The sequence below is a fragment of the Gorilla gorilla genome, chromosome 2 (genome assembly GCF_029281585.2).
Source record: "Gorilla gorilla gorilla isolate KB3781 chromosome 2, NHGRI_mGorGor1-v2.1_pri, whole genome shotgun sequence".
Lineage (NCBI taxonomy): Eukaryota > Metazoa > Chordata > Mammalia > Primates > Hominidae > Gorilla > Gorilla gorilla.
The window spans coordinates 88,031,635-88,054,048 of record NC_086017.1 but is presented as its reverse complement, the minus strand read 5'-3'; positions in this window follow the sequence as shown (position 1 = coordinate 88,054,048).

Here is a 22,414-nt window from a genome sequence, read left to right as displayed (position 1 = left end):
AGAGAGTAATCATTTGTCTGTCGTGAAAGGGGGGAAAAAGTAAAACTATAGTTTACTTAATTGGGATATATGTAATGTGAGGTTTGATGGGACTTTAAATGCTTTTTGGCAGTAGTTCATGCTATTACCTACCCTCTATCTAGACATCACAAGAACATCAATGTTATGTACACTTACAGGGAGGGAAAGAACATGAATACTACTCTTGTTTTCATTTACTTACCCTGTTTGTATTATATACTTCATTTTCCTTAGACTTGTGTGTTCATTATACAAAGTTAACATAGATGAAAAATGAGTTCTTGGCTTAAAAAGTAGGGCAATGAGGTAAAAGGGGAGTAGATGTAAGATACATGAAGTTATAAAACAGACAAGGGAATTATAAATGTACATTGTTTTCCACCTAACAAATTCATTTGTCAGCAGGGGGAACTGTTTTGAGGGAGGAAGATTATTTTCACTGCATACGTGTGAAGTATGCATAATAAGTCATTTAAATCAAGGTTATACATTGTCTTTAGGCAATTATTCTCGTCAGTATTTGTCAAATGTAAAAAGCCAACTGTAAGCAGTTTTGAACTGTTACTTTGTTGCAATTATGCATGCCTTTGACAAAAGATAATGATTTATTTTCCAAAAAAAAAAAGGTGCTACGGGGTTACTTTGTGGAATTTGTAGTATAACAGGGAGAAATAATTAACCAAACAGGTACACAGGAGAAAGAAGGATGCTAGTGTACAATCTGAAATGAATCAGCTCATCTAGAGATTGATATATGCACTTAAGGTTTTTCATAATGACTTTGGGCTTCCTTGCTAGCATCTGGGCACAATAGTCATCTAGGATGAAAATTTAATTTTGACCTTTTCCTATCCAATGAGACTACTTCTGGGAACAGAGACAGGTGGTACTATTTTTTTTTAATGCTGTTTAGAAGTTGACATTCAATGTGTAGAGGCCAGAAAGGATAAGAAAATAGATGATATAATGAACTCAAGCCTAAACGGAAAGGACAGGAAATAGTCATGGTCAATGTCAGCATGTCACATTGTGCACATGCTAGGGCATTCCAGGGGAGAAGCATGTTTTCCAAAGACGGTGTCAGCCAGGGAGTTTATCATGAAGTTCTTATGAAAGTCAAAGCCCAACAGAGAACCCTTCTGCTGATTTTTAAACTCACACTTATGGCTCAGAAAAGTTAGATTTTTGTTAATTTGTTATTTTTTTAATAATTGAAAGAAAATTAAAAAATTAATAACAATGACATTGTAATCATTGTTGCACTTCTTATTTTACATGTGTAACACATACTTTTGCATTAGACAATGGGGCAATGAGGAAAGGTTGATCACAACAATAATAATAGCAGACACACTTTTTGTCTGTAAGTTCTTCCAAGAAGAATTGTTGAAATTCTAGTTACTTCTCGTAGTTCCTCCCATTTCCTATAAGGGATTTGGGTGGCTGGCTGTTTCTACTTACCAGCCTTTGATGTTTGCCTGTGGGTATCACTTTTTCCTGTAATGTTACAGCCAAGCTCTGTTGCTCTGCTCTAGCTTCTCATTATGTGGCCCAAAATATTTTGCTCTAACTGTAGAATCACCTTTTTTTTTATTATTACTGATAGTAATCTGCTAACCTTCATCACTGCTTGTGTTTCTTTTACTAAAACAACAAATGGTTCCATTTCTACGAAGGTGTTGGAATCATGCTTGAGCTCACTATAATGATAGAAGTTTCTGATTTTTTAACAATATTTTAAACAGAAGAGCATTTATATTTATTGACTTTTTGCAGTTTCTTAGAGCTCCTGTTTTTGTTAAACTTGTGTACAGTTGCCTCAGACTTGAATAGGAAAAAAAAAATCAACAAGTTTCAATCTAAAATTATTCTTCTCATTCTGAAATCAACTCACATTCATTAAGTCTTTTCTGCTTCAATGAATACATTTCTTACCTGAGACAATAAGAGAGCTTCTACCCACCTTCCTTCATGGTAGTCTAAATGTGATGTCCAAGGACTTGAGTCCAGTGCAGTGCAGGTCAAGTCTAATCCCTTTCCTATTTTCTCTCCAAAGACCCCCCAGACTTCTTAGCAAATATAACATCCACTCTATTCCTCCAGTTATCACAGTGTGTTTGCCAATTCTCTTTCATCCCTGCTTTCCAAACTTAGAATATTACTAAATATTCTAAGTTCATTAAAAAATATTATTTGCACTTTTAGATAATATAGGAACTACAGTTTAAACTAGGAAAATATGTGTAATATAGGTGTGAACATATTTTTGCAATTTAAAAATTGTTAAGAAAAATATTTTAGTCTTCAAAAATATATATAGTTAAAATTTGTAGAGGCATATCTTATTTTATTGAACTTTACAGATACTGTATTTTTTTGCAAATTGAAGGCTTATGGCAACCGTACACTGAACAAGTCTATGAGTGCCATTTTTTCCAAAAGCATGTGCTTACTTCACATCTATCTGTCACATTTTGGAAATTCCCACAATATTTCAAACATTTATTTTTATGATGATTGATTATTATTATACATGCTATGGTGATGTGTGATCAGTGATTTTTGATGTTAAAATTATAATTGTTTTGGAACATCACAAACCGTCCCCATACATGTTGAATAGCTTAATAAATGTGTGTGTTCTGAATGCTCCATCCACTGGCTGTTTTTCCAGCTCTCTTTCTCTCCTTGGGGATCCCTATTACCTAATTTCAACAATATTGAAATTATGCCAATTAATAACCCTACAATGGTCTCTAAGTGTTCAAATGAAAGGTAGTTGCAAGTCTCTCACTTGAAATTAAAAGTGAGGCATGATTAAGCTTAGCGAGGAAAGCATGTAAACAGCTAAGAGAGGCCGAAAGCTATGCCTCTTGTGCCAGTTAGCCAAGTGGAAAAGTTCTTGAGGGAAATTAAACGTGCTGCTCCAGTGAACATACAAATAAGAAAGCAAAACACTTTTATTGCTGACATGGAGAAAGTTTTACTGGTCTGCATAGAAGATCAAACCAGCCACAACATTCTCTTAAGCCAGAGCCTAATCTAGGGCAGAGCCCTAACTCTTCAATTATAGGAAGGCTGAGAGAGGTGAAAAAGCCACAAAAGAAATGTTTGAAGCTAGCAGAGGTTGGTTCTTAAGGTTTAAGGAAAGAAACTGTTGCCAAAAAGTAACAATGCAGAGTGAAGCAGCAAGTGCTAATGTAGAAGCTGCAGCAAGGACCTAGGAAAGATCATTGATGAAGGTGGCTGCACTAACGAACAGACTCTCCATGTACATAAAACAACCTTGCAAGAAGATGCTATCTAGGGCTTTCATAGCTAGAGAGGAAAAGTCAATGCCTAGCTTCAAGGCTTTAAAGAACAGACTCTCTTTTTACAGGCTAATGTAGCTGGTGACTCTATTTGCAGCCAACATTCACTTTTCATTCTGAAAATGCTAAATTTACTCTTCCTATGCTCTAGAAATGAAAGATGAATGCCTGGATGGCAGCACATCTGTTTACAGCATGGTTTACTAAGTATTTGAAGCACTCTGTTGAGACCTACTGCTCAGAGAAAAGGATACCTTCATAATATTACCACTCATTGGCAATGTACCTGGACACCAAAGAGCTCTAATGGAAATATACAAAGAGATTAATGTGATTTTCATGACTGTTAACACAACATCCATTCTGTAGCCCAGGGTACAAGTAATATTTTTGACTTTCAAATATTACTATTTAAGAAATACATTCTGTAATGCTATATCTGCTATAGTGATGTTTCTGATGTATATGGGTAAATTAGAAACCTCTGGCTTAAAGGAGTCAAGGCGGGAGGCGGCAAGATGGCTGACTAGGAACAGCAGCAATCAGAGGCTCCCATCGAAAAGAACCATCATAAGCATGTGAATACTTCACCAGCAACCAAGGTATCTAGGTTCTCTCATCAGAACCGACTAGGAGGCTGGTGTGATCCACAGAGAAGGAGGAAGAGCAGAGTGGTGTACTGCTCACCTGAGAGCCACACAGGGTAGGGGAGCCCCACCCCTCAGCCAAGGGAGGCAGTGAGTGAGCATGCTACCCAGCTGGGGAAGCCATGCATTTTCCACGGAACTGGGCAAACCTCTGATCAATCCACTGATCAGAAGATCGCACTCATGAACCCACACCACCGGGGCCCAGCGTCCCAATCCTGGAGCCTCACAGATTCTCAATGGTCTCTCACCTGGAATCTGCTCAAGCCTACTGAGCTCCCTGGGGGGAAGGGCAACCACCACCACAGCTGCAGCTGCCTGCTGTCTAAGCCCTTTGAGCTCTTTGGGAGAGGGGCAGCAGCCAGCACTGGGACTCACAACTGCTTAACATGCTAATCTCCCTGGGTGGGGGAAGGGCGACATTCATATCTATAGCTCCAGGCCACGCTTTTCCCTTGCTGGAGCCAGGGAGGCTGGACAACTTGGTCCCAAGACATGTTCACCACAGCCCAGCACACTGGCTGTGGCCGACTGTGGCCAGAGTGCCTCTTCAGGCCTGAGCCTGACTCATCCTTCCTCACTGGGTGGGGCTTCCCTGCAGCAACTCCAATAACTCCAGCCAGGGGCTCAGGGACGGAATCTGGATCTCCCTGGGCCTGAGCCCCTAGGGAGCCCCTCCACCAAGGGACAAAATGCTTTGTTAAGCAGATCCTGTTCCCTGTGCCACCCAACTGAATGAGACCCTCCAAAAAAGGTTGTCAGTCTACCCTATACAGGAGTGATCCTACTGGCATCAAGTTGGTGCTCATCGAGGTCAGAGATCCCAGAAGAAGGAGCAGGCACCCATCTTTGCTGTTCTCCAGCCTCCTTGAGTGACAACTCCAGGCACAAGAGTGAACCAGATGAATAGAGCCTGAAGTGAATCCCCAGCAAACTGCAGCAGCCCTACAGAAGGGGGACTTGACCATTGAAAGAAAAAGAAACAAACAGAAAGCAACATAAACAGTATCATCAACAACAACAACAACAACAAAAAGCCCCCACAAAAGCCCCATCCAAGGGTCAGCAGCCTCAGAGATCAAACCTAGACAAACCACGAAGATGAGAAAGAATCAACAAAAAAAAACACTGAAAACCGAAAAGGCCAGAGTGCCTCTTCTCCTCCAGATGATTGCAGCATCTCTCCAGCAAGGGTGCAGAACTGGATGGAGGATGAGATGGATGATTTGACAGAAGTAGGCTTCAGGAGATGAGTAATAAAAAACTGTGCTGAGCTAAATGAGCATGTTCTACCCAATGCAAAGAAGCTAAGAACTTTGATAAAAGGTTAGAGGAGCTGCTAACTAGAATAACCAATTTAGACAGGAATATAAATGACCTGATGGAGCTGAAAAACACAGCACAAGAACTTCATGAAGCATACACAAGTATCAACAGCCAAATTGATCAAGTGGAAGAAAGGATATAAGAGTTCAAAGACCACCTTGCTGAAATAAGGCATGCAGACAAGACTAGAGAAAAAAGAATACAAACGAATGAACAAAGCCTCCAAGAAATATGGGACTTTGTAAAAAGACCAACCTACAATTGATTGGAGTACCAGAAGGAGGTGAGGAGAATGGAAACAAGCTGGAAAACACACTTCAGGATATTGCCCAGGAGAACTTCCCTGACCTAGCAAGACAGGTCAACATGCAAATTCAGGAAATACAGAAAACACCACTAAGAAACTCCACAAGAAGATCAACCCCAAGACACATAATCATCAGATTCTCTGAGGTCAAAATGAAGGAAAACATTTCAAGGGCAGCCAGAAAGAAAGGCCAGGTCACCTACAAAGGGAGGCCCATCAGACTAACAGTGGATCTCTCAGCAGAGATTGGGGGCCAATATTCAACATTGTTAAGGAAAATAATTTTCAACCCAGAATTTCATATCCAGCCAAACTAAGCTTCATAAGTAAGGAAGAAATAAAATTCTTTTCAGACAAGCAAATGCTGAGGGATTTCATTCCCACCAGGCCTGCCTTGCAAGAGCTCCTGAAAGAAGCACTAAATATGGAAAGGAAAAACTGGTACCAGCCACTACAAAAACACACCAAAGTATAAAGACGAATGACACTACAAAGAACCTGCATCAACTAGTGTGCAAAATAACCAGATAGCATCATGCTGACAGGGTCAAATTTATACATAACAAAACTAACCTTAAATGTAAATGGGCTAAATGCCCAAATTAAGAGACACAGACTGGCAAATTGGATACGGAGTCAAGACCCATCAGTGTGCTGTATTCAGGAAACCCATCTTATGTGCAGTGACACATACAGGCTCAAAATAAAGAGATGAAGGAAAATTTACCAAACAAATGGAAAGAAAAAAAAAAAGCAGGAGTTGCGATCCTAGTCTCTGACAAAACAGACTTTAAACCAACAAAGATAAAAATAAAGACAAAGAAGGGCATTACATAATGGTAAAGGGAACAATTCAACAAGAAGAGCTAACTATTCTAAATGTATTTGCACCCACTACAGTAGCACCCAGTTTCATAAAATGAGTTCTTAGAGACCTACAAAGAGACTTAGGCTCCCACACAATAATAGTGGTAGACTTTAACACCCCACGTCAATATTAGAAAGATCAAGGAGACAGAAAATTAACAAAGGTATTCAGGACTTGAACTCGTCTCTGGATCAAGTGGATCTAATAGACATCTACAGAACTCTCCAACCCAAATCAACAGAATATACATTCTTCTCAGTGCCACATGGCACTCATTCTAAAATAAGCCACATAATTGAAAGTAAAACACTCCTCAGCAAATGCAAAAGAACTGAAATTATAACATACAGTCTCTCAGACCTCAGTGCAGCCAAACTAGAGCTCAGGATTAAGAAACTCACTCAAAACTACACAATTACATGGAGACTGAACAACCTGCTCCTGAATGACTCCTGGGTTAACAATGAAATTAAGGCAGAAATCAAGAAGTTCTTTGAAACCAATGTGAACAAAGAGACCATGTACCAGAATCTCTGGGACACAGCTACAGCAGTGTTAAGGGGGAAATTTATATCACTAAATGCCCACATCGGAAGGCAGGAAAGATCTAAAATTCACACCCTAACATCACAATTAAAAAAGCTAGAAAGGCAAGAGCAAACTAATTCAAAAGCTAGAAGAAGACAAGAAATAACTAAGATCAGAGCAGAACTGAAGGAGCTAGAGAAATAAAAACTCTCCAAAAACAATGAATCCAGGATCTGGTGTTTTGAAAAAATTAACAAAATAAATAGACTGCCAGCTAGAATAATAAAGAAGAACAGAGGGAAGAATCAAATAGATACAATAAAAATTGATAGACTCCACAGAAATACCAACTCCCATCAGAGAATACTCTAAACACCTCTATGCAAGTCAGCTAGAAAATCTAGAAGAAATGAATAAATTCCTGGACACATACACCTTCCCAAGATTAAATCAGGAAGAAGTTGAATTCCTGAATAGACCAATAACAAGTTCTGAAATTGAGGCAGTAATTAATAGCCTACTGACCAAAAAAAGCCCAGGACCAGATGGATTCACAGCTGAATTCTACCACATGTACAAAGAGGAGCTGGTAACATTCCTTCTGAAACTATTCCAAACGATGGAAAAGGAGAAATTCCTCCCTAAGTCATTTTATGAAGCCAGCATCATCCTGATACCAAAACTGGGAAGAGACACACCAAAAAAAGAAAACTTCAGACCAATATCCCTGATGAACATCAATGTGAAAATCCTCAATAAAATACTGGCAAACCGAATCCAGCAGTACATCAAAAAGCTTACCCACCACCATTAAGTCAGCTTTATCCCTGGGATGCAAGGCTGGTTCAAACATATGCAAATCAATAAATACAGTCCATCACATAAACAAAACCAAAGACAAAAAACACATGATTATTTCAATAGATGCAGAACAGGCCTTTGATAAAATTCAACATTCCTTTATGTTAAAAACTCTCAATAAACTACGTATTGATGGACCATATCTCAAAATAATAAGAGCTATTTATGACAAACCCATAGCCATTATCATATTGAATAGGCAGAAATGATAAGGTGGACATAATACTATTGCACCCTTACTAGACTACAGTGTAGTATAAACATAACTTTTATATGCACTGGGAAACCAACCACTTGGTCTGACTTGCTTTATTGCAGAGGCCTGGAATTGAATCCACAATATCTCTGAGGTATGCCACTATTTAAACTGAATAAAATTGGCAGATTATACTTTCTGTTTTTACTTCTTCAGCAATCATAACAAATTTTGGTGTATTTAAAGTATAGCAAGGTAATTCTTATCATCAAAGAGCCCCTAAATTAGTGGAGGAGAGAATACCTATAAAAATGTAAAAACAATGCCGGTAAATAATGACAAATGGCATAATAAGGGAATAGGTCCAATGGTTAAGAATTGTACAAAAAGAAAAATCACTCTGTATTGGGAAGAACTGGAAAAGGCATAAGGAATTGTATCTTACTGTAATAAGATATAAAGAATTTGTAAAATTCAAAATGCTGACATAAGTGATAGGCTCTGGGTATATGGAACAGGCTGAGCAAGAGTGGCATGTAGAAATTTCCCAGAGAATTGAGAAATAGTTTTATGACTTGTATATCAGACAGCACATGGCAAATATAGTGCAATGTTAAGACTATAGATTTGGAGTTAGACGTTTCTAGACTCCACTCCTGGCTCTTTCTTACTGATTAGCTGTGTGGCATTAATGAAGTCACTTAACATCTCTGAACTGGAGTTTTCTCATAGATGGAATGGGGCTAGTGATGCAATTGATTTATAGCTACTGAGATATAATTTTTAGTTAGTGGAAGAAAGAGATGGATGGATAAAAAGATGAGATAAATCTGGGGAAAGAAATCAGGTCTTTTAGAGATGTACATTAGGGATTTAGAACTTCTTGCAGAAGGCATGTAAAATTTAACTTTGATTACATGAAATGGTTAATGTACATGATACAATTATTTAAACTAATTAAATTCAAAATAATTATTAATTTATGCTTACTAGGTTACCTGTGACAATGAACTTTCTGACATTGAAAATTCAAAAATGAATAATAGCTACAATGTATTTTCAGATCCCTATATAGTTGATATTTTATTAGATTCTACATGCTACTAGAACATTCAAATAAATATAGTAAAGATAGAGCAATGAGAATAAAATATTTCAAAATCTAATTTTCCCTAATAACATTAATTTAATGTGATAATGTTAATTTATTTTACACAATTAATATCATATAATAAATTTTATAATAAAATATTCTGTATGATGACAAAACTCTCCTTCCTTGACTGAATTTACAAGTAGATGATAGCAGTTATTTGCCCTTGACTCTTGTGGAGACCACAATCTGCTTGTTTACATTATTAATTTGTTTAGAGACTCATTTTCCTAATTAACTGAACAGAGGCAAACTTCACAAGTTCCAGAAATTAATGATATTTTGTTGGCCTAGTATTCCAGGTAAAAAGGGAATTTTTTGCTAGGATGATTTAGATAATTGTCTCAATTTGCTTCATAACTTCCTGTTTATTGATGCATCATTAGAGTTTAAGAGAGGTAGTTAGCAACCACGTGTGTATTCTAATAGAGACAGGTAATCAGTTGAATATATCTAGGTAATTCAGCCTGTATTAAGTGCCTGCTAAGTAAAATATGTGCACATGATTGGATAGTTGAAGGTACATTACCAATGAAGATATCATGAAATTGCAAATCAATTCATAGATTTGTTAAAAACACTCAAACTTTTTCTTAAGAAGAATAGCTTTTTCTGTGTTTTAATTTTTTTTCTCAGTGATAATGTTAGCTTTAAAAAGACACACTGAGGTGCCTTGATGCTTCCTCTCTTTGTAAGTTGTTTCTTGGTAAGTATTCAGAACAAAAAATAATCATACAACATTTTTAAACTTCATTTTGGTAAAAGCTAAGACACAAATACACACACACTAGCCTAGGCCTACACTGGGTCTGCATCATCAATATCAGTCTTCTGTCTCCATGTCTTGTCCCACTGGAAGGTCTTCAGGAGCAATGACACACATGGAGCTGTCATCTCCTACGATAACAATGCCTTCTTCTGAAATATTTCCTGAAGGACCTGCCTGAGGTTGTTTTACAGTTAGCTTTTTTTTTTTTATAAGTAGAATGAATGCATTCTAAAATAATCTTAAAAATCATAGTATAGTAAATACATAAACCAGTAACATAGTTGTTCATTATCATTATCAACTTTTATGTACTATACATAATTATATGTGCTATACTTTTACATGACCAGGAGCTCAGTAGGTTTGTTTATGCCATCATCACCACAAACACGTGAGCATTGCGTTGCGGTACAAGGTTAAGATGGCTATGATGTCACTAGGCAATGAGAATTTTTCAGTTTCATTATAATTTTATAGGACTACCCATGCAGGCCATCATTAGCAAAATGTTGTTATGCAGCACATGACTGTGTTATATTGGAAGGCAACCACCTGGGGAAGGAGAGGCGAAAGAAAAAGGAAAGTGAGCTAGGGAAAGAATCGGAGCAAATATAAGATAATGCATTACGGAGATGTCCACAGCTTTCCAACAAAGCACAGCTTGTACTCAGTCATGCATGCTATCTCCAGGCAGCCTCCATGGGATGCTGCATTTTGGAAGAGTCCATTGGTAAAGAAATAAAGGGAGAGAAATTTATCTGCTGTCTTCTTGCTGTCTTTTTCTCTGACTGATCAAAATCTACTCCTAGGGGAAGGTGTCCCTTTGCACTTTGGGAAGCTGCTGAGAAAGGTAGTATATTTGCAGATCCATTCTGGCGAATATGCTGCTGTGGCAGTCTTTCTTTGTTAATTGATGTAGTATTGTCATCTTTGGTCTACATAGAAGTGCGTGATATTTGTAGCCAACGGCAGGGATACTTTACTATAAGAAGAGTATGAGTCATCATTAGGGTTGTTCACCCAGGAATTAAGACACGCAACTCAGGCCCAGGTAGCAGAAAGACCAGCCTGAATCTGGGGTATACATAAACTAAATCTGTACAGGAGACAATTTGTTTTATGGGAGTCTCATGTAAACACCTTGTGAAAAGGGACATGTCATCACAAGCCTTCGGGGCACAGCCACAGGCACATCTAAAGTACCAGGGATATTAAAAAAAAAGAAGGTATGGCTTGTTTGTGGGACTGAAATTCTTCACTCTGGCTGGATCTCAAAGTTTTGTATCAGTGGAGAGAGTTTAATCTAAAGAGGAAAGTAAAGCCAGATGCAAAGGGTCCTGTACTTTCATCTTGTACACCTCAAGAGCTGGGACTTTATATTAATATTGGTGGCAAGCTAGGGGTCCTGCAAGTGTCTCAAAAGATTTTTGTATGGACTTCTACTGTGGCTGAAGCAGTCTTAAACCAGTTTCCATTTTAATTTTGTGCCTCAGAATTATAGCATCATAATAAAAATGAAGATTTAGTTGGAATAATTATGCATGTAAGAGGTTTAGGTTTTTATTTTTTATAGCTGACTTTTTTCAATGCTTCCTTAGTGTCTAGAAAGAAATAAAAAATATTCTCATTGTCTTTTCTACCTTTTTCTGGTTCTCTTTTCAACTTTTGCAGCTTCAGTCTTCATGTACAGAAATAAATTTTATCTACAGTTATCTCCTGGCGTTCATTTATGGACATGAAAGACTAGCTACCAGCCTTCAGATCCTAAACTTGGATTTTAAAAAAATCACAGTGGCTATGGCAGTGTGAGTTTTTGCTCATTTCTCTGGCTTTAATATTTTCTTCTTCAGTGCTGAAGCCTAGGGATTTAACTTTTCTTCCTTTGAGATTGTTTATGCATTTAAGCGTTTTTCTTGTTATACTTCATCCATCATTTTAGTGTGTTTGTAAAAGAAAGGAGGGTTCGTATCAGCTCAGTTCACTATATTTCTGGAACTATCAATCATTGCTTATAATACCAGTCGGTCATAAGAAGGAAAAGACAAATGATATGAGACTGTCTAGGAGAAAGGAGCTAATCTAATCTGGTGGATAAGAGTGGCCACAGAAAGGTAAATGTGGTTGGAGTGTTGAGGGCAGATTGTAATCGATAACGCCAGAAGCTGAAGAGTTTGCTGTAGTACAGAATATGGAAAGATATGTTAAAAATGTCTTTACCCGAAGAGTGATGGGATGGCAGTGAATAATTGTAAGAGGGAGTAATGCAATCCTATTTTTATTTTTTAAATGTAACTCTCTTGAGTGTTGATTAAAGCATGGCCAGATTTGATGAATGTGGGAAATTTTAGAAGACAATTATATAGTTGATAATTGACCAGGCAGAGAAATAATACAGATTTTAAATTCTGAAATATGAAAGTACAATAATTATTTTGTATTTTTGGCCATAATCAATTTTGGCCACTGTAATAGTGACTGAGCAGCAACCTTCATCTACATGTTACAATGGCTACACGGACTACATTACTACAAGTAATACGTTACTCCTGCCCCCAATATCTGGTCTTCCTGACTCCATCCTTGCATTCTTGAAGGTAACCTGTGCTGCTGCAGCCAGAGGGATTGCTCTAAAATGTGAAGTAGATCATGGCACCCCCTTACTTTAAACCTTTCTACAGCTTGTCACCAATCTCAAGAAAAAAAATCCATAATCTTGAGGTTTACAAAGTGTACAAAATGCGTGTACAAAACCCCTTTGCATCTGGTTTTATTTTCCTGTTTACACTCTCACGATTCACATCAAACTCTGAGATCCAGCCAGAGTGAAGAATTTCGGTCCCACAAACAAGCCACACCCTTTTTAATTTCTGGTTCTTCAGGGGTTGCTGTGGTTATGCCTCCGTCAACACCGCTCATGGCATGCCTTCCCTGCCCCTCCATCCCACATCACACATGAAAACATGATTTACTGGACTAATGGTTGCTAATTTTTGAATCACATGTTTTACATTATTCTTCCACTCCTCTAGAAAGATCTACCATGCCTGGGATTGGTGATTCTCTGTCATCTCAACTATCACCATTTAATTGTAATTGCCTTACTTACTCTTGAAAACCGCTTCTAGGTTTTCTGCGAAAAAGAATATAACTTTCTTGTTCTCAGTTGCATTCCCATACCCAAGCACAGTTGGTGCTTGATAAATAATGGTTGAATTAATGAGAAAATGAATGACCGAATGTTTAAAGAAATGCACAGATTTAAGCATTTTATTTCACCTCAACAATATTCAATCAAAACTTTGTCAATTAGGAACCATAAAATCACAACAAAATGACTTACAGCCCATTAATTGTTCTAGGCCAGATAGGAATGGATGTGGATGTGGACAAGCATTTTTTTACCCCTTAAAATTAAGGCAAGGTTATGAAACTGACTGGATGCAAGGGTGACCCAGGCACGATAGCTAAGAAGGCAAAGTTGCTTGTTCTATTAGCTGTTTAGGCATCTTTGCAGCCATCCTTGATTTGGAGTTTTTGATCTTGATCTAATTCTATCCCTCAAAACCAGCCCTTACAATCTCATGTGACCACCTCTTCCATGACAGTCCTTGGGCCTAGAGGGAGGGTGATTGTATAGTTTTAGCAGCAGGGCATTTGCAGTGAAAAACAGATTGGGCCCAGTGGGATGCCAAATGAGAGAGGGTCGCATCTCTGGCCTTCAGAATGCCATGATTTTTGTTTCCTTGGAAGTAAAACAAGGTTCAATCAATAACATTAATATTTTGACAATCATAAGCATATTTGTGTGTCAGAACGGAAATAGAAACCTATTCCATTAGGGCACCAACAAAAGATATGAAGAAAAATTATAATCTGGTACTCTCTAGAGAGTTATTGTAGCCAAGAAATAATTTATGATTCAATCTGCACTCAAAAAAAAAAAACACTAGGGCTAAAATCTTGTATCAAGTGTTACACTTTTCCTTTGAAACAATTTCTGTCTTTCATTCTAGCATTCCTTTTCTATTAAAGAGAAATTACAGTAAGACCAATTTGTGTGTAAAATAAGTTTTGAACTTATTATACTTTGCCTGATTATTCATATACAGTACAGCAATAATTGAATGCTTATATAGGCTCCTCTTAAGTTGGCTTTGCTGGAATTTTACCTTAAAATATGCTATTTTAGTCAAAGTCTTCATAAAATAAACAGTGTCTCCAAATGTTCTGTTCTAAAAGACTCTTACTAAACTTACGCAAATAACTATATTGTCATAAAATAACAATCAAAATTTTGGAGAACTCAGATAAAGAGAAAAGTAAATTTGCTTACAAAAACATACTTTATTCAAGTGCTCTAAACTATGAATAACTTAATTTTTTTAAAAAATTGACCCTTTTTAAACCACAGCAGCAGCCTTTCAAGCAAGATGTTGTTCACGTAAACCTTCAATGCTCAGACACTGAAGAACATCTCCTAGCACTAACACCATCCAGGAAAACATGACCTCACCTCACCAGTTGAACTAAATAAGGCATCAAGGACCAATTCTGGAAAAACAGAGATATGTGAACTTTCAGACAGAGAATTCAAATTAGTGGTTTTGAAAAAACTCAGAGAAATTCAAGACAATGCAGAGAAGGAATTTAGAATTTTGTCAGATAAATTTAACAAAGAGATTACAATAATAAAAAAGAATCAGGTAGAAATTCTGGAGCTAAAAAATGCAATTGGCATACTGAAGAATGCATTAGAGTCTTTTAATAGCAGAATTGATCAAGCAGAATGAATTAGTGAGCTTGAAGACAGGCTATTTGAAAGTACACAGTCAGAGGAGACAAAAGAAAAAACAATAAAAAGCAATAAAGTACACCTACAGGAGCTGGAAAATAGCCTCAAAAGGGCAAATCTAACAATTACTGGCCTGAAAGAGGAGGTAAAGAAAGAGATAGGAGTAGATAGTTTATTCCAAGGAATAATAACACAGAACTTCCCAAGAGAAAGATGCCAATGTCCAGGTACAAGAAGGTTATAAAACACCAAGCAGATTAACCCAAAGAAAAGTACCTCAAGGACTTCAATAATTAAACTCCCAAAGGTTAAGAATAAATCAAGTATTCTAAAAGCAGCAAGAAAAAAAAAAAAAAAAAGAAATAACATACAATGGAGTTCCAGTACATCCGGCAGCAGACTTTTCAGTGGAAACCTTAAAGGCCAGGAGAGAGTGTCATGACATATTTAAAGCACTGAAGGAAAATAACTTTTATGCTAGAATAGTATATCCAGTGAAAATATATTTCAAACATGAAGGAGAAATAAAGACCTTTCCAGACAAACAAAATCTGTGGGATTTCATCAATACCAGACCCTCCAACAAGAAATGCCAAAGGGATTACTTCAATCAGAAAGAAAAAGTCACTAATGAGCAATAAATAATCACCTGAAGGTACAAAATTAACTGGTAATAGTAAGTACACAGAAAAACAGAATATTATAACACTGTAACTGTGTGGTGTGTGAACTACTCCTATCCTAAGTAGAAAGACTAAGCAATGAACCAATCAAAATTAATAAATATAACAACTTTTTAAGATATAATCAATACAATAATATATAAATAGAAATAACAAAAAGCTAAAAAGTGGGGGATGAAGATAAGGGGTAGAGTTTTTATTACATTTCTTTTTGCTTGTTTGTTTGTTTATGCAAGTAGTGTAAAGTTGTTATCGGATTAAAATAATGGGTTTTAAGATAGTATTTGCAAGCCTCATGGTAACCTGAAACCAAAAAACATACAGTGGTTACACAAAAAATGAAAAATCAAGACACTAAATCATATTACCAGAGAAAACATATTAACTAGAGGAAGACAGGAATGAAAGAAAGAGAAGACAACAAGAGAACAAATAGCAAAATAGCAGGAGTAAGGTTATCAATAATAACATTGAATATAAATGGACCAAACTCTCCAATCAGAAGACAAAGACTGGCTAAATAGAAAATAATAAAAAAAGACCCATTGATCTGTTGCCTACAAGAAACACCCTTCATCTATAAAGAAACACATAGACTGAAAAGGGGATGGAATGAGATGTTCCATGTCAGTGGAAACCAAATAAGAGCAGGAGTCACTATACTTAGACAAATAGATTTCAAGACAAAAACTGTAAGAAGAGATAAAAAGGTCACTATATAATGATAAAGGGGTTAGTTCAGCAGGAGGATATAACAATTTTAAATATATATGAACCCAACACTGGAGCACCTAGGTATATAAAGGAAACATTATTAGAGCTAATGAGAGAGATAGGCCACAATACGATAGTAGCTGGAGGCCTCAACACCCCACTTTCAGCATTAGACAGATCTTCCAAACAGAAAATCAACAACAACAATTAAAAAAAATCAGTCTGAATCTACATTATAGATCAAATGGATCTAACAGATATTTACAGAATATTTCATCCAGGAGCTGCAGAATACACATTCTTTCCTTAGCACATGGATCATTCTCAAGGATAGACCATATATTAGGTAAAAAATGAGTCTTAAAGCATTCAAAAACTTTTTGAAATAATATCAAGCACCCTCTGTGACCATAATGGAATAAAACTAGAAATCAGTAACAAGCAATTTTCAAAACTATTCAAATACATCAAAATTAAACAGTATTCTCTTGACTGATCAGTGGATCAATGAAGAAATTAAGAAGACAATTTTAAAAAAATCTTGAAATAAATATTAATGGAAACACAACCAAAACCTATGTGATACAGCAAAAGCAGTACTCAGAGGGAAACTTATAGCTATAAGTGCCTGTATCTAATAAGAGAAGAAACTTCAAATAGAAAATCTAATGATGTATCTTAAAGAACTAGAAAATGAAGAGCAAACCAAAGCCAAAATTAGTAGATGGAGAGAAATAATAAGGACCAGAGAAGAAATAATTTAAATTGAAATAAAAAATACAAAAGATCAATGAAAGAAAAAATGTTTTTTTTGAAATGTTAAACAAAATTTGACAAACTTTTAGCCAGACTAATCAAGGAAAAAGAAGACCCAAATAAATAAAATCAGAAATGAAAAAGGAGACATTATAACTGACACTACAGAAATTCAAAGGATAATCAGTGGCTACTATAAACAACTATATGCTAATAAATTGGAAAAGCCAGAAGAGATGGACAAATTCCTTGATACATAAAACCTACCAAGGCTGAATCAGGAAGAAATAAAAAACCTGAACTGACCAATAAGAAGTAATGAGATCAATGCTGTAAGAAAAAGTCTCCCAGTAAAGGAAGCCTGAGACTTGATGGTTTCACTGCTGAACTCCACCACACGTTTAAAGAAGAACTAATACCAATCCTACTCAAACTATTCTGAAAAATAGAGAAGGTGGGTATACTTCCAAGTATTACCCTGGTACTAAAACCAGACACAGACACACACAAAAAAACTGCAGCCCAATATCTCTGATAAATATTGATGCAAAAATCAACAAAATACTATCAGATTGAATTCAACAGTACATTAGAAAAATTATTCATTATGACCAAGTGAGATTTATCCCTGGGATTCAAGGATGATTCAACATATGCAAATCAATAAATGTGATACATCATATCAACAGAATGAAGGATAAAACCATAACCATTTCAACTGATGCTGAAAAAGCATTTGATAAAATTCAACATCCCTTCATGATAAAAAAGAAAACCAACCCCCAAATAACTGGATATAGAAGAACCATACATCAACATAATAAAAACCATATATGATAGACCCACAACTAGTATCATACTGAGTGGGGAAAAACTGAAAGCCTTTCCTCTAATACCTGGAACATTACAAGGATGCACACTACCACCACTGTTATGCAACACAGTACTAGAAGTCCTAGCTAGAACAATCACACAAGAGAAAGATATAAAGGGCATCAAAGTCACAATGAAAGAAGTCAAATTATCCTTGTTTTCTGATGATATAATCTTATATTTGGAAAAACCGAAAACTACACAAGGGAACTATTAGAACTGGTAATCAAATTCAGTAAAGTTGCAGGATACCAAATAAACATACAGAAATCATTAGCATTTCTACATATCAACAGTGAACTATGTGAAAAAGAAATTTAAAAAGTAATCCCATTAAGAATAGCCAAGCATAAATACCTAGGAATAAGTCAAAGAAGTGAGAAATTTCTAATATTTAAAACTATAAAACATTGATGAAAGAAATTGAAGAGGACACAAAACATGAAAAAAATGCACCATGTTCATGGACTGAAAGAATCAATATTGTTAAAATGTCCACACTACCCAAGGCACTCTACAGATTGGATACAGTCTCTATCAGAATACTAATGACATTCTTCACATAAGAAAAAAAAAGTCCTAAACTTTATATGGAACCACAGAAGACCCACAATAGCCACAGTTATCATAAGCAAAAAGAACAAAACTGGAGAAATCACACTTACCTGACCTGAAATTATACCACAGAGCTAATAGTAACCAAAACAGCATGTTATTATCATAAAAACAGACACATACACCAGTGGAACAGAATAGAGAACTGAGAAACAAACCCACACACCTACAGTGAACACATTTTTGACAAAGGTATCAGGAACATACACTGGGATAAAGACAGCCTCTTTAATAAAACTGGAAAATAAAACTGAAAAAACAGGATAGCCATATTCAAAATAATAAAACTAGACCCTTATCTCTCACCATATTCAAAAATAAAAATTAAAATAATTTAAAGACTTAAATCTAAGACCTCAAACTATAAATCTAGTATAAGAAAACTTTGGGGGAAATTTCCAGGACATTCGTCTGGGCAAAGACTTCTTGAGCAATTTCCCACAAGCACAGACAAAGCAAACACAGACAAATGGAATAACATCAAATTTAAAAGCTTCTGTACTGCCAAGGATACAATCAACAAAGTGAAGAGACAACTCACAGAATGTGTGAAAGTATTTGCAAACTATTCCTCTGAAAAGGGATTACTAACCAGAATAAATAAGGGGCTCAAACAACTCTATAGGGAAAAAAAGTCTGATATTTCAATAGAAAAAATGGGCAAAAGATTTGAATAGACATTTCTCAAAAGAAGACATACAAATGGCAAAGAAACATACAAAATGGTGCTCAACATCAGAAAATGCAAATCAAAATACCACACCACATCTATTCCAAAATTGACCACATAGTTGGAAGTAAAGCTCTCCTCAGCAAATGTAAAAGAACAGAAATTATAACAAACTGTCTCTCAGATCACAGTGCAATCAAACTAGAACTCAGGATTAAGAAACTCACTCAAAACCACTCAACTACATGGAAACTGAACAACCTGCTCCTGAATGACTACTGGGTACATAACAAAATGAAGGCAGAAATAAAGATGTTCTTTGAAACCAACGAGAACAAAGACACAACATACGAGAATCTCTGGAACACATTCAAAGCAGTGTGTAGAGGGAAATTTATAGCACTAAATGCCCACAAGAGAAAGCAGGAAAGATCCAAAATTGACACCCTAACATCACAATTACAAGAACTAGAAAAGCAAGAGCAAACACATTCAAAAGCTAGCAGAAGGCAAGAAATAACTAAAATGAGAGCAGAACTGAAGGAAATAGAGACACAAAAAACCCTTCAAAAAATTAATGAATCCAGGAGCTGGTTTTTTGAAAGGATCAACAAAATTGATAGACCGCTAGCAAGACTAATAAAGAAAAAAAGAGAGAAGAATCAAATAGACACAATAAAAAATGATAAAGGGGATATCACCACCGATCCCATGGAAATACAAACTACCATCAGAGAATACTACAAACACCTCTACACAAATAAACTAGAAAATCTAGAAGAAATGGATAAATTCCTCGACACATACACTCTCCCAAGACTAAACCAGGAAGAAGTTGAATCTCTGAATAGACCAATAACAGGCTCTGAAATTGTGGCAATAATCAATAGCTTACCAACCAAAAAGAGTCCAGGACCAGATGGATTCACAGCCGAATTCTACCAGAGGTACAAGGAGGAACTGGTACCATTCCTTCTGAAACTATTCCAATCAATAGAAAAAGAGGGAATCCTCCCTAACTCATTTTATGAGGCCAGCATCATCCTGATACCAAAGCCGGGCAGAGACACAACCAAAAAAGAGAATTTTAGACCAATATCCTTGATGAACATTGATGCAAAAATCCTCAATAAAATACTGGCAAACCAAATCCAGCAGCACATGAAAAAGCTTATCCACCATGATCAAGTGGGCTTCATCCCTGGGATGCAAGGCTGGTTCAATATATGCAAATCAATAAATGTAATCCAGCATATAAACAGAACCAAAGACAAAAACCACATGATCATCTCAATAGATGCAGAAAAGGCCTTTGACAAAATTCAAGAACCCTTCATGCTAAAAACTCTCAATAAATTCGGTATTGATGGGACATATCTCAAAATAATAAGAGCTATCTATGACAAACCCACAGCCAATATCATACCGAATGGGCAAAAACTGGAAGCATTCCCTTTGAAAACGGGCACAAGACAGGGATGCCCTCTCTCACCACTCCTATTCAACATAGTGTTGGAAGTTCTGGCCAGGGCAATCAGGCAGGAGAAGGAAATAAAGGGTATTCAGTTAGGAAAAGAAGAAGCCAAATTGTCCCAGTTTGCAGATGACATGATTGTATAGCTAGATAACCCCATTGTCTCAGCCCAAAATCTCCTTAAGCTGATAAGCAACTTCATCAAAGTCTCAGGATACAAAATCCATGTACAAAAATCACAAGCATTCTTATACACCAATAACAGACAAACAGCCAAATCATGAGTGAACTCCCATTCACAATTGCTTCAAAGAGAATAAAATACCTAGGAATTCAACTTATAAGGGACGTGAGGGACCTCTTCAAGGAGAACTACAAACCACTGCTTAATGAAATAAAAGAGGATACAAAGAAATGGAAGAACATTCCATGCTCATGGGTAGGAAGAATCAATATCCTACGCAAGGTAATTTATAGATTCAATGCCATCCCCATCAAGCTACCAATGACTTTCTTCACAGAATTGGAAAAAACTACTTTAAAGTTCATATGGAACCAAAAAAGAGTCCGCATCACCAAGTCAATCCTAAGCCAAAAGAACAAAGCTGGAGGCATCACGCTACCTGACTTCAAACTATACTACAAGATTACAGTAACCAAAACAGCATGGTACTGGTACCAAAACAGAGATATAGATCAATGGAACAGAACACAGCCCTCAGAAATAACGTCGCATATCTACAACTATCTGATCTTTGACAAACCTGAGAAAAACAAGCAATGGGGAAAGGATTTCCTATTTAATAAATGGTGCTGGGAAAACTAGCTAGCCATATGTAGAAAGCTGAAACTGGATCCCTTCCTTACACCTTATACAAAAATCAACTCAAGATGGATTAAAGACTTAAACATTAGACCTAAAACCATAAAAACCCTAGAAGAAAACCTAGGCATTACCATCCAGGACATAGGCAAGGGCAAGGACTTCATGTCTAAAACACCAAAAGCAATGGCAACAAAAGCCAAAATTGACAAATGGAATCTAATTAAACTAAAGAGCTTCTGCACAGCAAAAGAAACTACCATCAGAGTGAACAGGCAACCTACAAAATGGGAGAAAATTTTCACAACCTACTCATCTGACAAAGGGCTAATATCCAGAATCTACAATGAACTCAAACAAATTTACAAGAAAAAAAAAACAACCCCATCAAAAAGTGGGCAAAGGATAGGAACAGACACTTCTCAAAAGAAAATGTTTATGCATCCGAAAGACACATGAAAAAATGCTCATCATCACTGGCCATCAGTGAAATGCAAATCAAAACCACAATGAGATACCATCTCACACCAGTTAGAATGGCAATCATTAAAAAGTCAGGAGACAACAGGTGCTGGAGAGGATGTGGAGAAATAGGAACACTTTTACACTGTTGGTGGGACTGTAAACTAGTTCAACCATTGTGGAAGTCAGTGTGGTGATTCCTCAGGGATCTAGAACTAGAAATACCATTTGACCCAGCCATCCCATTTCTGGGTATATACCCAGAGGACTATAAATCATGCTGCTATAAAGACACATGCACACGTATGTTTATTGCGGCACTATTCACAATAGCAAAGACTTGGAACCAACCCAGATGTCCAACAATGATAGACTGGATTAAGAAACTGTTCTACATATACACCATGGAATACTATGCAGCCATAAAAAATGATGAGTTCATGTCCTTTGTAGGGACATGGATGAAATTGGAAATCATCATTCTCAGCAAACTATCGCAAGGACAAAAAACCAAACACCGCATGTTCGCACTCATAGATGGGAATTGAACAATGAGAACATATGG